The sequence below is a fragment of the Mirounga angustirostris genome, unplaced genomic scaffold (genome assembly GCF_029215605.1).
Source record: "Mirounga angustirostris isolate CCGP_5_RB_7025 unplaced genomic scaffold, mMirAng1.0.hap1 SCAF_18, whole genome shotgun sequence".
Classification (NCBI taxonomy): Eukaryota; Metazoa; Chordata; class Mammalia; order Carnivora; family Phocidae; genus Mirounga; species Mirounga angustirostris.
Genome location: NW_026991726.1, coordinates 1,037,624 through 1,055,677, shown reverse-complemented (window position 1 = coordinate 1,055,677; position 18,054 = coordinate 1,037,624). Strand labels below are relative to the sequence as shown.

General features: G+C 56.8%; 1 pseudogene; it reads left to right on the top strand.

The window, feature by feature from the left end:
• Nucleotides 1–5,650, top strand: part of LOC135363089 (histo-blood group ABO system transferase 2-like) — a 65,952-nt pseudogene extending 60,302 nt beyond the window's left edge.
• Nucleotides 5,651–18,054: the final 12,404 nt, after the last annotated feature.

Sequence of the window (18,054 nt, the reverse complement as noted above, 5' to 3'; positions counted from 1 at the left end):
CGAGACCCTGCGGGGCATGCGCTCTCAGCCCTTCTCCTCGGGGCGCGGACCGGCGTTCCAAAGCCTCCGAACCCACTGTGCTGACGCCCAGGCTTCGGGAGGACGTGGGGCCGCGTCCACGCTGACGGCAGCCGGGCCTCCTCAGGACCCGCTGTGGAGACTCCGGGAGGACGTGGGTCCGCGTCCACGCTGACAGGAGTCCCGCCTCGTCAAGACCCGCTGTGGAGACTCCGGGAGGACGTGGGGCCGCGTCCACGCTGACGGGAGTCCGGGCCGCGTCAGGACCCGCTGTGGAGACTCCGGGAGGACGTGGGGCCGCGTCCACGCTGACAGGAGTCCGGCCTCGTCAGGACCCGCTGTGGAGACTCCGGGAGGACGTGGGGCCGCGTCCACGCTGACGGCAGCCGGGCCTCCTCAGGACCCGCTGTGGAGACCCCGGGAGGACGTGGGGCCGCGTCCACGCTGACGGGAGTCTGGGAGGCGTCAGGACCCGCTGTGGAGACCCCGGGAGGACGCGGGGCCGCGTCCACGCTGACGGGAGTCCGGGCCGCGTCAGGACCCGCTGTGGAGACTCCGGGAGGACGTGGGGCCGCGTCCACGCTGACGGAAGCCGGGCCTCCTCCGGACCCGCTGTGGAGACATCGGGAGGACGTGGGTCCGCGTCCACACTGACAGGAGTCCGGCCTCGTCAGGACCCGCTGTGGAGACTCCGGGAGGACGTGGGGCCGCGTCCACGCTGACAGGAGTCCGGCCTCATCAGGACCTGCTGTGGGGACTTCGGGAGGACGTGGGGCCGCGTCCACGCTGACGGGAGCCGGGCCTCCTCAGGACCCGCTGTGGAGACTCCGGGAGGACGTGGGGCCGCGTCCACGCTGACGGCAGCCAGGTCTCCTCCGGACGTGGTGTGGAGACTCCGGGAGGACGTGGGTCCGCGTCCACGCTGACAGGAGTCCGGCCGCGTCAGGACCCCCCGGGACTAGAAGGTGAGGAGAAGCCGCCTGAGCGGGGACTGCGAGGGGGGGCGGGGTGCGAGCTCCCGGAACCCCGCTGGGGAAGGGCGCGCTGTGTAGATGCGGGGCTTTGTGTGCGCTGCCATGGGGTCCCGCGCGGGGCCGGGCGCGGGGCTGGCGGGTCTCCCCTTCCTGAGCTCGGATCCGCTCCGAGGTCCCGGGGTCTGTGTTTCTGGGCCACTCGGATTCGGTTCCTGGGGCTGCTCAGACAGTCTGCAGGCAGGGAGGGGACACCCGCCGCGGGGCTCGGGCTCCTTCCCGCGTCCACGCGGTCAGGATCTGGGTGGGGCTCCGGCTCCGTCACGGAGGTTGGCGTCTCTGCTTCTCTGGGAGGTGCTGACGTGGGTGTTCGGAAGAGTCACCGACTGCGGCGAGCCTGTCCCAGCGGCACAAACGCTCGGTCTCCGCACTCAGGCCCCCAGCTGTCGTTGGCTCAGCACATTGACCACCTCACACGGGGCGCTTGGGTGCGTTGGACCCCAAACAGGGACGCCGTCCCGCGGAACCGGCACAGGACCCTAAGTGCGGAGATCATCCGGTGTCCACACAGCAACCCAGCCCGCAGGCCCGCTTCCACGGTCACCACCTGCCCCACTGTCTGAAGCGTCCTTTTCCACTCGCGTCTGGTTTTCTTCCTCTGGAACTGCTCCCGACACGTTGCCTTATGCGGGTAACCTTGGCGGATGTAAAGCGCAAGCTGGTTGCAATCTGGCCTTTCCTGTCTGGCTTCTGTCCCTGCGGCTGTTTTCAGTGTCCACCCACGCTCTGACCTGCCTCAGTCCCTCATTCATCTTTTCACTGCGACTAAACACAATAGTATCGACCACTCACAACATCTCAGGTGCGCAGTTCTCTGGCCTCAGCCGAGTTGCGCGGTTGTCCCTCATCCTCCAGCACTCTTTCCTTCTCCGCGAGGGGGACTCTGTGCCTGAGACGCCAGCTCCCCATTGCCCTTCCCCTCGGCCCCTGCAGCCACATTCTACTTCGTGTCTCAGGATACTTCCTGTAAGTGTGATCACACAGTGTCTGTCCTCCTGTGACTGGCTGATTTCACTCAGCGAAGCGACTTCCAGGGTCAATCCGTGTTGTAGCCTGTGTCAGAACTCCCTTCGTTTTTGAGGCCGAATCGAGTTCCACACTGTATATGCCACATTTTGTTTATCCATTCATCCGTCAGTGGGCACTTGGGTTGCTTCCACCTTTTGGCTGTTGTGAAAATTGCTGCTCTGAATAAGGGTACTTGTACTTTCAGTTTTGGGGGGCATATATGCTGCAGTGGAATTCTGCGTTCAATATTTTGAGGAGCCACCCTATTTTTTTCTACAAATGAACCATTTTTCTTCATTCCTTCATAGGGCAGAACAAGATTGCCAGTTATGGATCTACCTTATTTTGTTTATCCTTTCCCCATTGATGGACATTTGCATAGTTTCTGGGTTTTGCCTATTGTGAACACTGCTGCTACGAATATTTCTGTACATTTTTGTTTGTATCAGTGTTTTCAATTTTGGGGGTATACACCTAGGAGTGTAATTGTTGAACCATATGGTAATTCTACTTTGACCTATTTGAGTAAATGCCAAAATATTTTATACGTAGACTCACCATTTTTCACAAGCAAGGTGTAAGGGTTTCAGTTTCTCAACATCCTTTCCAAAATCTGTTATTTTAGTTTTCTTGATTATAGCGATTCTATCGTGTGTAAAAGGACATCTAACTGGTTTAAATCTTCATTTGCATAAAGACTAAGGATGCTTAACATCTATTCATGTGCTGTTCACCATTTGTATGATTTCTTTGGTGGAAGGTCTATCCAAGTCTTTTGTCTATTTTAAAAAATGGGTCGTCTTTTTGCTGAGGAGTTGTAAAAGCTCTTTACATACTCTGGGCAACAGACTCTTATTAGATAAATAATGTACAAATATTTTCTTCCATTCTGGGGGCTTTCTTTTCACTTTCCAGATAGTATCTTATGATGTACAGATTTTTATTTTTTTTTACATTTCTTTTTTAAGAGTGAGTGAGAGAGAGTGTGCAAGTGGTCAGGGGCAGAGGGAGAAGGAGAGAGAATCTTAAGCAGGCCCCATACTCAGTGTGGAGCCTGACATGGTCTTGATCTCATGACCCTGAGATCATGATCTGAGCCAAAATTAAGAGTCGGACGCTTAACCAACTGAGCCACCCAGGCACCCAGAACAGATTTTTAATTTTGAGGATATTATTTTATCTATTTTTTCCTTTCCTTTCTTATGCTTTGGTGTCAGATCTAAAAGCATTGCTAGATCCAAGCTTATGAAGATTTATCCCCATTTATTTCTTCTAGAGTTTATAGTTTTACCTCTTACATTTAAGCCTTTAATTTATTTTGAGTTAATGTTTATATGTGGTGTGAGGTAAGGGTCCAGTTTCATCTCTCTGTACATGGATAGTCAATTGTCTAGCACCCTTTGTTGAAAAGACCATTCTCTCCCCCAGTGTAATGTTGCCACCCTTGTCAAAATTCAGTGGAGCATAGATGAAGGGGTTTATTTCTGGGCTGTCAGTGAAATCCCACTGATCTGTATGCATATCTTTTTAAAAAAACTATTTTATTTATTTATTTTAAAAAACGTTTTAAATTTAAATTCAACTAATTAACGTATAATGTATTATTTGTTTCAGGGTGAATGCTACCTTTATGACAGTATCACAATGTTTTATTTACTGTTGCTTTTTATTAATATTTGAACTTTGGAAGTATGACCTTTCACCTTTGATTTTGTTTTTCAAGATTGTTTTGTCTATTTTGTGGTCCCTTGAAATTCCATATGACTGTTAGGATTAGCTTGTGCATTTCTTTCCAAAGGCCTTTGTGAATTTCCTCGGGAACACATTGAATTTCCACATTGCATTGTGTACTATTGCCATCTTATCAATAGTATGTCTTTTCATCACCATGGGGTCCTCAGATTTATTTAGGTTTCCCTTTCTTTCAGCAATGTTTTGTAATTTTCAGTGTACAAGCCTTGCAACTTGATTACATCTATTCCTGAGTATTTTGTCAATGTTAATGTTCCCTAAAATGGAATTGTTTTCTTAAATTATTTTTTGGATGATTCATGGCTAATGTATACAAATAAGAGAGATTTTTGTGTGTTGATATTAACTGGCTGTAATCATTTTTTGTTGATTGTTTAGGAAGCTCTCTATATAAGATGATGTCATCTCTGGTCTCTGAATAGACGTAGTTCTACTGTTTTCTTTCACATGTGGATTTCTTGCCTTATCATTCTGGGTAGAACTTCCAGTACGATACTGAGCAATGAGTGAAAGCCAGCATGATGGACTTGTTTGTGATTTCAGAGTAGAGCTGTCAGTCCTCTAAATTGAGCATGATGTTTGATTAGAGTTAGGGTTGGGTTAGGGGATAGGGTTAGGGTTAAGGGTTCGGGTAGTTGACCCTGTGACCCATGCAGCCCCACAGTCAGCATGTTGGAGCCAGGAACACTCCCCCTGTGCTGAGCTCGGGGGCAAACCCTGCGGGTCCCCTCCCCTGGCTGACCCCCTGAAGGTTCTGTCCCCACCTGCCATGAGTTGGAAGTCCCCACAACCTCCTCTTCAGGTTTGAATAATCTGCTCCAGTGGCTCATGGAACTCAGAGAAACATGTGTGATTCTTGGGCACAGCCATGAATCTCAGCTTCTTCATGATGGGGGGCAGCCCAGCAGCTGAGTGACCATGCAGGGCTGCCTCAGCTTTTATTTCATTTTTTTATCAGAAAAGCAAGGGCAGTTGCCTCAAAGCGTGGGAAAGGAGGACAAAGGGATGGCAAGTATCCTGAAGCAGTAAAGCAGTCCTGTACCCTCCCCTAGGGGCAGGCACGCAGGGAGGCAGTCATGGGATAAGGGAAAAGCAAGATGTTTGTGCTCGCAAGCACCAGGTGCAGAAAGGGGAACTGAGGGTTACATTCTTTCCTAGCTCCTAACCTGTGCCCTGCCCCTGGGGATCATGGGATCCTGCTCCTACTGGGCCCTTGCGTTCAATAGTCTGAGAACAGGAACGCTGTTGACCTTTCAGCTGCTTCCACAATCACTCCTGAGGGCTTACAATATATTTTCTTAGAATAATTCCACACTTCCTCCGTGAGGTGGACTACCTGGTATGCACAGAGGTGGATATGAAGTTCTGCGACCACGTGAGTATGGAGATCCTGTCCCCCCTCTTTGGCACCCTGCACCCCGGGTTCTACCAGGCAGCCCACAAGGACTTCAGCTACGAGCATTGGCCACAGTCCCAGGCACACATCCCCAGGGACAAGGGCGACTTTTCCTACATGAGGACCTTTTTTGGGGGGTCGGTGGTAGAGGTTCACCAACTGACCTTGGCCTGTCACCAGGCAATGGGGGTCAACCTGGCCACTGGGATTGAGGCTGTGTGGCACAATGAGAGCCACCTGAACAGGTACTTGCTGGACCATAAGCCCATTAAAGTGCTGTCCCCAGAGGACCCTTGGGACCCTCAGCTGCTGGGCTGTCCCCGAGAGGACCTGTGGGACCCACAGCTGCTGGGCTGCCCCTGGAGGACCTGTGGGATCCACAGCTGCTGGGCTGCGCCCCATCATGAAGAAGCTGAGATTCATGGCTGTGCCCAAGAATCACCAGGACATCAGCAGTGGTTATTACTTGAGGAGTCATTTTGGTGCCCACCGGGTCTTTCACTTGAGTTAACAGATGAGCCCGAAGGAAGGACGTCATCAGTTAGGAAGTACAGACGAAGGTCAGAGTGGAGTTGGGCAAAGGCCTCTTTAACTCAGAGAGCGGGGGAGCCCCGAGCTTCTTCTACACACCTTGCCCTGCTCATCGATTCCAGCTGCCTGGCTCTGAGTTCTGTCCTTTTAATGAACTGGTCATCTAGTAAGTAACATGTTTCTCTGAGTTCCATGAGCCACTGGAGCAGATTATTCAAACCTGAAGAGGAGGTTGTGGGGACTTCCAGTCTGTAGCCCATAGCTCGGAAACAGGGGTGACCTCTCTGCCCAGCCACTGGCTGACCACTGAGTTAACAGCACAGGGATTCAGTGGCCACACACAGCAAAGAATACAGACTTGACAAAGTGAGTTCAGAAAAGTCACTAAGCCAACAGTAGCAACTACAACGAGCAGCAATCATGAAGCCTGGAGTGGGGAAGGTCTGATGTTCAGTATGCTTCCATTATAATATTCATAATCACACCCTGGACTTGTCACTGGGGCCAAGTCCCCCGGCTGGGGGTCAGGGAGCTCCTACATGTTCCACGTGCCTCTCTCTGGCTCCCCCACCCGTGCACAGTCCTATGCTGCTTCCCAGCAGAGGTCGGTTTTAACCAAAGCCAGGAAGATGGGATGGGTTTTCCTGACTCCCCACCCCCTGCCCCACAGGGCTGCAAGAGAGGAAAAAGGTTTCCTCAACCCTGTTAAGGTCCCCGGCTGAGTCTGGAAATTGACACAGACAGATGAACAGGAGAAAAGCAAGCAGAATGTATTGATTGCATGGTCACAAGACCATGAAGACCAGCAGAGGTGACTGGAGCAGACAGCTCTTCTACCTTTTAGACAAAGAAGCAGTAAGTGTGTGAAGAATTGACAGACGCAGGGGTTTGGACTAGGGCTCGTAAACGGTAAAGAAGTAACTAGGAAGATAAGGGTTAGTTTAACCAGGTGTGTGTGTATAGACCCCGTGGTCCTAAATTCCTTGACTCTGGTGATAAGCACGTCATCTCTGTGGTCCGGGGCGAGAAAGTTCCACATGGCAGTCTTCTGACCTGCTTAAGGGAAAAAGGGCTGATGGCTGGGGGTCAGAGAGACCTTCTTGCTTTGCTCTATGCAAAAGTTCTTTTAGCTTCTGTATTTATTTTGCCAAGGTTCCGTATTTGGGGTCGTGTGTCCTGACCCTCACTGGCCTGGTGCTGTACTCTGTCTCCTAGTATCCAGGACATTGGATGTGCTGCTGTGGAGACCTTCCAGCCCTGGGGTAGCCCCTTGTCCAGGGAGGCACCTGCCTCAAGGGGAGGGTCGCTAAGGGTGGCCGCCCCTCCTCAGGGAGATTGGGTGGGAGAATGCAGATCTTACTTCGAGAAACTGACTTTATTTCCTGAAAAGGTCTACCTGATAGTGGTATCATACGGGAGTTCTATTTTTAGTATTTTGGGGAAGCTTCATCCTTTTCCCAGCATGGGTGTGCCAACCAAAGTCAATTCCAGATGATTTTTACCTATAAACCAGAGATTTTGGAAGAACCTCTCCAGCAGAGAACATCAGGAGAACAGTTTCAAGACCTTAGACAGGCAGAGATTTCCCAGGATGCAAAATATACTAACCGTAGGAACAAACCGGTGACTGAGAAACTATGAAATGAAGAACTCGTTCTCCTTCTTCCATTTCTGGCTAGTGTGCTGGTCTGTGGCTCGATCTCACCTCAGGCAGCTGAAAGGTTGACCTCCCAGGTCAGCTACCACTGAGATGGCTACTGTTTCTAGAAATTCTTCGGGGTGTGGCCGGTTTTCCCCACCTGTGCACTGATCAAGTCGGCGACCTCGGACAGTGGAGCCACGGGTCCTCCAGTCATGGTTCCCCCCCAATGCCCCAGTAAAGCCATTCCACTGAGGGTTTAGGGGGACCGGAGCTGCCCCTAGGCAAAAACACCAGAGATTCTCACTGTCCCTACCTGGCCTACAGATGCTCCTCAGTTACTCCTGTGCCTCTGGTGTCTTCCTGGAACCCTGACCTGGCTGTTTTTGGACAGTTTGTCCAGTGGGACCCTCACTTTCTGGTAGGGGGATTTGCTGGAATCCGGAGTGTGTCCTGCAGCCCCACCAGGATCACCTTTTGAAGGCACGTCGCCTGGGCCATCTGAGGACTCAAGACTGTGGGTCTGTGGCTTGGAGGGTTTCTGAGCAGCGGGTGGGATTCTGAGCGCTGGTGGGATGGGAGGGCTGCAAGGCCCAGAGGCAGGTCTCCAGAAAGCTGTCTGGGGTCCCCGGCATCCTGCCGTTTTTGAATCAAAGCCCTGAGATCTTTAAAATGCCAGCAACGTTACAGCATGGGCCAGAAAAGCAAATGTCCCTGTGCACCCAACACCACCTAAACTATTGGCCATTTCTTTCACTTGAGTTGAGTAGAAAGGATTGGGACTCAGGGCTTGAGGGGGGTCCTGGATCAGACTTTGTGTTTGGGGGACAAAGGTCATCCGGACAAGCTTGTGCTGAGGCTGAGGAGGGGGTCTGTGTGGAGACACCAGCTGCAGGCACTGCTGTCCCCTGATGCCCCCTCAGCCTGCCCAAGTGCACCTGATGCTGGGGGAGAGCCTGCCCCCTCTTCTCTGCCTGAGGCCTCTGTCCTGCACCAGGTGCGCCTCCTCTCCTGCCAGCCACTGCCAGCCTGCAGTCTGGGAGGGTGGCTACCCCGAGTTCCTGTAGCTGCTGGGGGAGCGCCTGCCCCCTCCTCTCTGCCTGAGGGCTGTCTCCTGCACCAGGTGCCTCCTCCCCTGCCAGTCACTGCCAGCCTGCAGCATGGGAGGGTGGATACCCTGAAAACCTCCAGCCCTGTGGACAGAGTCAGTGCAATGTGGTCTCCCAGCAGGTCTGAGCACCAGGCCCCCACATTGCTCACTCTCGTCCTATGGGCTCAATGTGCCACATCCTCCCTCAGGCTCCCTGGGTCCGAGTCCTCCTCTGCTCGTGGACCATCCTTGGCCCAGGCTCCACACCCTGGGACTGGGAGCGGGTCATCTGGACGTTCTGGACTCTCGCTTCTGTTCCCGTGACACGGGCACAGGCCGGCCTCACAGACTGCTCAGAGGAGACTCAGCACAGGACGATGCAGGTCGCTGTAAGGGGAGATGCCAAGTGACCCCAGAGGGAGCGCACAGGCCTTGCAGAAGGCACTGGGCTCATGGGGCTCAGTGTGGGATGCGGGCGCCCAGCCAAGGGGCATGGGGAATCCTGGTGAGGGCGGCCCTGGCAAGTGGGGGAGGGGGAAGCCACAGAAGGGTCTCAGAAGAGGCAGGAGACAAGGAAGAGGACAGGACAGAGCTTCCCAAGGAGGTCGATGGAAGGATCAAAGGATCACAGAGACCCTTGGGGAAACTCGGAGGCCCTGGAGATGTTGGCTGAAATGCTGTCATTTGGTCAGAAAAATTGTGTCACAACTCCCCAGTTGACACTGGATGATTTACTCTTTGTTTGTTCTAGGAATCAGTGCGTACCTGCCATTAGAACTCACATGGCATGAAGTCTAGGACATACTTACTTTTCATCACTTTTCAGGACGAGATTTTTCTAGAGGAGGTGCTAAACACGGGTCTCTCCATTCTTTTCTTTGTGCGACTGGCCTGTTTCCAGGAGCAGATTCCTAGTGCTCATCGCCAGAGCTAGCCGTGAGGACTGCCCCCCATCACCTCCCACAGTGGACGTGACCATGTGGGTTGGGGGGTGCTCACTGATGAAGCCCCAGTGCTCAGTACCCAGCAGGGACCCCAGATCCTGTGCTGAATGAGGGAGGATGGGAGTGAGGGAAAGAGAGAGGGAAGGACGATGGGAGAGAAGGAGGGGAGAGAGGGAGAAGGGAAGGGAGGATGGGAGGGAGGCAGGATGGGGAGAGGGAGGGGAGAGAGGCAGGAGGAAAGGGAGGATGGGAGGGGTAGAGGGGAGGGAGGGAGGCAGGGAGGATGAGAGGGAGGCAGAGAGGCAGGGAGGGAGGGAGTGGGGGAGGGAAGGGAGGAGTGGAGGGGAAGGAGAGAGAGGGGCGAATGAACGAGTGAATAAATGACGTAGGGAGGGTCGGAGTGAAACCACAGAAGCTGGATCTGTACCTCAGGAGCCATTATTTGGGGTGAGGTCCGAGGGCACCACAGCCTGGGTCCTGGATGGTGGCTCAGGGCACGTCCATCTGTCCTCCCAGTGCTGACCTTCCTTCTCCTTGGACCCGGTGTCATCCTGGATCCTCTCCACCTCCTCCTCAAACAATTCTCAATGTTCCCAGGAACAGGGTGGCAGGATGGAGTCTCAGGAGGGGCTTCCCGGATCCTGTGCCCCGAAGGACAATGTGACAGTGGCTACAGGACATTCTATCATGAGGACTGGGACCATGGATCCCATCCATCTCCTTGGGTATTAACGTTGTTCCATTCCCTGCTCTCTCCACCACCGCTGTGATGAACACTCCTGAAAGCAGATCTGTGAAAAACCGAGCCAGATTTTCCGGGGGTGAGTCCGAGGCCGAGCATGCCAGGTGATGGGTGCACCTGCAGCCTGGGATGGGTGATGCTCACTGTTCTCCCAGACAGGGGTGCCCATCACCCTTTCCTCCAGGGGACCTGCATTGGACCTCTGCTTCCTCACGTTCTCCCCAGACCAGACACCTGCCAGTCTGAGGGTGACCACCGCTGCCTCCATAGGGTTTCCTTTGCTGGAATCCTTCCCCGGGAGCTCCACATCTCTGACACATATTCCCTGCGTGCCTATCCTCCCCCTTGGACTGGCATGTGTTTGGTCTCCATCCCTGTGGAACCCAGTGACTTGGAGCGTAGTTTGGACCAGAGTCAGGTGAAACCTTTCTCTGGCCTTGTTTTGTGGTGTGTCTTCCAGCTTTCTGCATTTCCCTGGTTTCTGTGTGGGCCACAGGAGTAACCAGCCGTTTCCTGTCTGGGGTCAGGCTGTGGTGTCCCAGCAGGTACAGGGGTCTCTGCCCCGAGATTGTGCTCATAATTCCTTTTTTAAAAAAAAAAAAAAATATTTATTTATTTGACAGAGAGAGACACAGCGAGAGAGGGAACACAAGCAAGGGGAGTGGGAGACGGAGAAGCAGGCTTCCCACGGAGCAGGGAGCCCGAGCGGGGCTCGATCCCAGGACCCTGGGAGCATGACCTGAGTCGAAGGCAGACGCTTAACGACTAAGCCACCCAGGCGCCCCTGTGCCCATAATTCCTAAAGTGGCCTCTCTGATTACATCTGATCTGTAATCAATCGGGGATTTCAATATCGAATAAGGGAAATTTTATGACAAATAAACAGAAGAAAACGAGTCCCCTTTGAAAATAGGTGGGCAGACACAAAGGCTCCTATTGCATGATTCCACGTACAGAAACATCCAGAACAAGTAAAAGAATAGGGAGAGAAAGCAGCTTAGGGGTTTCCAGGGTCTGGGCTGGGGGAGAAATGGGCAGGGAGGCTTCTGGTTCTGGGACTCCTTTGAGACATGAGATATTCCGCAGCAATCTTCTGTGGTGTGGTGGGACAGCGTTGGGAATGAACTTATGCTCATCACATGTTCAGTTGAAAACAAGTAATTTTATTTAAAACAAATAATAAACAGTATACAGACCATGAAAAGATAAAATAACAATATGAACCAGAGAGAAAGAATGTAGGGGGAGGGGATGAAACAATCTGGAGGGGCGTCGGGGTCCGGCGATGGACCTAAGGGTAATTGTACAAGGAGCTCTCCCCGCAGGGCTGTGGACTCTGGATGTGGCTCTGGGAGCCCTGCGGGAGCAGGAGTACTGGCAGGGGTTGGGATAGGGGCAGGGCCGGGGCAGGGCCAGGTGTAAGAGCAGGGCCAGGGGCAGGGCCAGTTGTAAGAGCAGGGCCAGGGGCAGGGGCAAGGGGAGGGATAGGATCAGCAGTCGTGGCAGGTGCAGGATCTAGGGCAGGACCTGGGTAAGGAGCAGGAACAGGAGCTCCGGCAGGCGCAGGGGCAGGGGCAGCGGCAGAAGGAGCAGGAACAGGAGCTCAGGCAGGGGCAGGGGCAGGGGCAGCAGGTCTGGCAGGGGAAGGGGCAGGAGCAGGAGCAGGAAAAGGATCAGGAACAGGAGCTCAGGCAGGGGCAGGGGAAGGCGCAGAAGCAGGAGCAGGATCAGGAGCTCAGGCAGGGGCAGGGGAACGGGCAGTGGGTCTGGAAGGGGAAGGGGTAGAAATGGGAACAGGAAAAGGAGCAGGAACAGGAGCTCAGGCAGGGGCAGGGGCAGCAGGTCTTGCAGGGGCAGGGGCAGCAGGTCTTGCAGGGGAAGGGGCAGAAGCAGGAGCAGGAAAAGGAGCAGGAACAGGAACTCAGGCAGGGGCAGGGGCAGACACAGGAGCAGGAAAAGGAGCAGGAACAGGAACTCAGGCAGGGGCAGGGGAAGGGGCAGCATGTCTGGCAGGTGTAGGGTTATGGGTAGGAGCAGGGTCAGGGACAAGAACAGGAGCCCAGGAAGGGGCAGGGGAAGGGGCAGTGAGTCTGGCAGGGGCAGGGACAGGAGCAGGAGAAGGAGCAGGAACAGGAGCTCAGGCAGGGGCAGGGGCAGGGGAAGGGGCAGTGGCTCTGGCAGGGGCAGGGGAAGGAGTAGGAGGAGGGGCAGGAGCTGGGTTGGAGCAGTGGCAGGTGCAGGATCCACGGCAGGAGCTGGGTCAGGGGCAGGAACAGTAGCAGGAGCTGGGTCAGGGGCAGGTGCCAGTTCTTCCTGGTCCGCGTCAGGCTGTCCGTGGGTGGGTGCCGGGTCACCTGCCGGCTCCTGGTCTCCTCCTGCAGTCGCTGCAGGCACCACCCCTCCGTCCAGAGCTGCCGATGGAGTTGGAACCGGCTCTAGCTCCTCAGGTGGTGGGGCAGCAGTGAGAGGAGAAAAGCTCACCCCGAGCCTGCTCTCCGTGGGCCTTTGCGGAGACAGAACCCAGCCCAGGGCCTCCCAGAGAAGCCGCAGCCAGGAAGGAGCCCTCCCCGGGGCGTCTCCCCGACCGCAGTCCACCCGCTGGGCGCTCTGAGCCCAGTCGTTGCTCCAGGCCCCACACCAGCCTCTGGGGGCTCGTCCCTGTGGGGCCAGCACCGACCCATCCCCACACACCACAAACACCCAGCCCCAGCCTTCTCACCCTCGGGCTCGGTCTCCGTGGGCTCCGGCTCCTGGACCACTGTCCGGTGACAAACCACCTGGGACAGTGGTCTGGGGGGTGTTGGAGGTCTTGCCCGGCAATCCCCAGCACTTGTTTTTGGGGATGCCTGTGGGGTCAACCCCTCTGTCAGGGAGGAGGGCATGTCCGCCAGCCGCCTCGGGAGGTCATCCGTGGCCTTCTGCAAAGACAGGGACGGGTAGCCGGCTGGAGGCATCACAGCCCTGCCCGGCCATCCTCACTATCCTCCTGCCCAGTCCCCCTGCTGCTCCCAGATCAGACACAGACCTGTGAGTGCACAGCCCTGCACCCGGGATGCAGTGACCCATCCCTGCAGGGCTATCCGGATAAACCCTGGGTAGAAGGGGCAGCGCCCGCACACCCCATCCCACACGGCCAGCCTTGAACTTGAACATGACCTGCCCACTGGGAAACTGACCCCTCATCAGCCTGCTCCTGCTCAGGGTGGCCCCACCCTGCATGACCCCTCTTTACACACACAGAGACGCACACACACGCACACTCACACACAGAAAAGCACACACACACACACACACGGAGGGGAGGGGACCTGGGGCTGCACAGGTCAGATCAGAGCGTGTGGGGCTGGGTGGCCGGCTCTGGGCCTCCTGGTGTCACCTTTCGGGCCTTCCGGCCAAACGGCCAGAAGCGGTGGGGAGCCCTGATCGGACATCCCCAGCGGGAGCCAGCGTTTGCAGGGCGGGCTTTCTTCAGCCTGCAGCATCCAGACTTAGGGAGGCAGCAATCCCACATGTTCATGGTTGGATGATCTCCAACGAAATGAGCTGGGCAGGGGGCTGTCTCTGGAATGTGGGTGCCTGGTTACCTGGGTTCCAAATTCTGTTGGACTCTGTTGTCAGGGAAGTGAGGTCACCAGTGCCTGGGGTCCCCTTACCCAACTTCCTCCTCACACAAGACCCCCGCCCCCGAGGGCCCCCTCCCCCGGCTGTTCAATGCTCCCCCTCCCCCCATGCCCCATCCATACAGTGACTCCCTCACAGCCCCCCCACAGCCTTCCCAAGGCCTGGGTGCAGCTGGTGTCCCCGCTGTGAGGACACAGAGCTGGCTTCAGACTGGGCTCCTGTGCGTGCCCAGGGCTGTGACCCTGGACAGACCCTGTGCCTCTCAGGGCCTCCCCAGGCTCCCCATCTGCACAGCGGGGTGTTCTGGCTTCTACTCCTAGGGACGCTATCAGGGGTAGGACCTCTACATACATTCCGGACCTGCTATCACAGGAGGCTGGGGCACACTTGGCAATGCAAGGATGAGCCCGGGGCTGGGCGGGACATGGAACACAGCTCAGAGGGGCCTGGGTCTGCTCTGGGGTCTGGGCAAAGCCACCCCCTTCTTGCCTGTTCCCAGCCCCTGTGGGAAGGTTGCAATGAACGGATTCTGACCTTGTCCTCTCACAACACAGACTTCCAGGGGCTTCGATTAGGGTTAGGCTCAGGTCCCAGGGACTCATCTGTGCCCATGTGCTGAGCAGTCCCCACAGTGGCTCCCAGCATCCCTGAATCCTGGTCACAGATCCCTATGGAATCCCCTCCCCTCCAGGGAGGATGGCCTCTCAGGAAGAGAATGGCGACAAATGCTGGGATGTCATTTTCAAGCTGATGGAGGAAAGTCTGTGACTTCTTCTGGTTCCCTCTGTCGTGTGTTCATTCTCTGTCTCCTTCTCTGTTTCTGTCTCTGTCTCTGTGTCTCTCACAGGAGCAGGATCTGTGGACTCCAGGGGTGATGTGAGAAACCTCAGAAGTCTCTCTTATCCGTGTTTCCCTCTTCTGTCCCGGGGCTCCGTTCCTTCCTAAGGCCTTGTCACCGGGACCAGAGCAGTGAATCTGGAACCGCTTCCAAATGGAGACCCGGAGGCTGCAACAAGGAGGGTCTTGGCCTTGGTCCCCAGACTAGTGGTCAGTGCTCTGCCATGTTCTGCGTACCCAGGTCCTCAGCCCCCCAAGCCCCCAGTCTGTCCCCTGCTCCGAAGGACCTCGAGGGAGTACAAAGCATTTTCCAAGGACTGGGAGCACAGGGGGTCGGGGATGGAGATCCAAGGCCAACAGGCTCTCCCACAAGCCTGTGGGACCCTAGGGACACTGCATCTCTACAGCCCAAGTGACAGAAGAGTAAGCTGAGGCCTTTGTGCTGTAGCCCCTCTGGACATGGGGGTGGGTATCTCTTCCTGCTTCCAAGTGCCCAGGCTGGTGATGGACACCGGAACCCAGACCCTGTCCTCTCCCAGTGCCCTGGCATCCCCCCTAGGCCCCTTGGGGACCCCTGACCCTCAGCCTGTCCTGTCTCCCCTCCCCATGCTATGGATCTGGGTCCTTGCCAGGAGTCCTGATGCCCTGCCCCACGGCCCAGCTGTCTGCAACCTGTTTCTTCTTTCCCCCCTGTCACCCACCTCGCTCCCAGGGTGTCCTCCCCTTCTGACCCCCAGCTGGGCAGTCCGAGTGGTGTGTGTGTGGGTGTGTGTGTGGGTGTGGGTGTGGGTGTGCAGGTGCACGTGCCTCTAAGTACCTGGGGATGCCAAAGTCATGTCCCCACATGGGACGGGGTGGGTAGCTCTTCCCGAGGATCTGAGGGGCTCTCACCCCCAAAGCAAACCTCATGGGAGGGTTGGGACTGGCCTAGGACTGAAGAGCAGCTCCTTGGACTCTGCACCCCTCAGTTGTCCTGGGCCAGTCCCTGCCTCTCTTGACCCAGGTTCCCAACTGTCCCTGAGGGTCGGACATGGAAAGGCTTGAACGTGGCTGCTCCTCCAGGGGTAGGTGGGGGACAGGTGCACCAGGCACGCAGGCCTCCCCAACGAGAGGGCCAGCCAGGTGTGTCATGGCCAGGTGTGCACAGACGACCTGCCCACAGCTCCTGTACCATGACACAGCCCTGCGGCAGATGTGCATGAGACCCATGGCTCCGCACCTGACCGGTCCCCCGCGTTCCCTCAGCACCTCAGAGACAAGGGCTCTTCTTCGTCCTAGGGCCCGTCATCCTTCGGACAATGAGAGCAGAGGGATCCGTATGTAGAGGAGGCCGGCAGGGCGTCCCACGGAACGTCGTGTGCCCATCTCTGCTTTGTCGACTAGGCTTAGCGGCGGACCCCCACCTAGAAAGAGGCCCGCGGGGCAGGGACATTTGTCTGCCCTGTTCCCTGAATTATGGAAAATGTCTAGAAGGGGCTTCCTGTCCATGTGTGGAGTCGATGAAGCCCAGCCAGCACCTTTCAGATGTCTGAGTGGCTCTGGGGCCCCTCTGCCAGCCCCCAGGGATCCCTGCTCTGGCTCTACCCAGGAAGGGAGCCCCAGATGGAATCTGAAACCTCCTCACAGCCAGGAATGTGGCTTTGCCCAGGACACAGGACAGCGAGGCATGGGGCAGAGAGCTCCTTCACAGTGGAGAGAACGGCCTCAGCCCCAGGCCACCCTCCCCATGGGCCGGCCACAGGGTCGGGGAGCGGTCCCAACAGGCCCGACGGCAACCCCGTGTGTGGGGCCTGGCCTCGTGGCACGCAGGGTCCCCAGGAGACAGCTGAGTTTCGGAGAGGGGACGTGCCAGGCCCGAGACACACAGCCCGCAGGTGAGGGGGAGCCCCCGGGCGGGACGGGGGGCCCTGCTCACCTTGGTGAGCAGCAGGTGTGGGAAGGGCTGGGGAGGCGTTCCTCTGGGAGGTGCTCCGGGAGAGGGGCCACAGGAGAGGGCCTGGCCCGGCTCCACCAGCTTCCTCAGGCTGTCTGCACAGACCGCCCACAGCCTCTGGCTCGCCTCCAGCGGCAGGGCCCTCTCAGGTTCACGGTGGGGCTGATCTGTGGATAAAGGAGGGACAATTCACAACACAGAAACTGCAAAACTATTTCTGTCCGTGTCCTGAAGTGGAACAGAATATCCAAATTGGTTCGGATCATCTTCCACGTATGTGAAGGGTGATTTTGTACGTGGCCAAGGCTGGGGCTGGACCGGGTGTGTGTGTCTGTGTGTGAAGGACCCGGTGTGTGTGTGTGTGTGTGTGTGTGTGTTTGAAGGACTGGGTGTGTGTCTGTGTTTGGCATGTGTGTTTGTGTGTGTGGGTCTGTGATGGGAGCAGCCCAGAGCCCTTGGGTTGAGATCATGGCCACGTAAGGGGCACAGCCGTCGTGGCACCCCGGGTCATCAGTGTCCTGGATGGCGACGGGGCAGGAGACCCTCCCGGCCCTCCCAGAGCCTGGTCCTGGAGCGCCCTCGTCCCCACACTCCCCCTGAGCCCGCACAAGCCCTTACCGACTGCTTGGTGCACGTGCCCCACGCCGGGGAGCCGTCGAGTGAGGCTCCTGTTGACCAGCTTGTCCCCAATTTCTTCCATGGGGCTCTCCGAAGACAGTGAGTGGCGCCTGGCCCGGAGGCATCACAGCCCTGCCCGGCCGTCCTCACCGTCCTCGTACCCAGGCCCACTGCTGCCCCCAGATCAGACACAGCCCCGTGCGGGCACAGCCCTGCGCCCGGGGTGCAGTGACATGTATCGACAGGGCTCCAGATCAAACCTGGGGAGAAGGAAGCCGCCCCAGCACACCCCGTCCCACCCAGCCAGCCTTGACCCGGGGTGTCAACATGATCCACCCACCAGGCATCTGGCCCCTCATCACCCTGCTCCTGCTCAGGGTGGGCTACCCTGCCCGAGACCTCTGCACACACACACACACACACACACAGGGGGCGCTGGGCTGCACAGTCGGATCACAGCGGTGTCTGGCTGGCCTGGCTGGCTCTGGGCTTCCCTGTGTTCCCTTTGGGCCCCTCCAGGCAAAAGGCCAGAGGTGTCAGGGGTGGGACCTGACCCCAGGTCTGCAGTGTAGGCAACGGCTCTCACTGTCAGCTTTGCTGAGACCGCATCCTGGGGACATTGGGATACAGCAGGATTGCAGCATCTCTAGCCAAGTGAACTGAGTAGGAAGGGGGCTGGCTCTAGATTTTGGGTGCCTGTGACAGCCCTTGGGCATCTTGGGGACGCCCTGGCCATCAGCCTGGCATGTCTCCCCCGAGGCCCATGCTACGGCCCCGGGCATGTTCCCAGGAGACAATGCCCACAGCCCACGGCCCAGCTGCCTCCAACCTCCTCCTTCTTTCCCCCTTGTCCCCTCCAGGGTCCACGCCCCCTTGGACGCGCCTGAGGAGTTT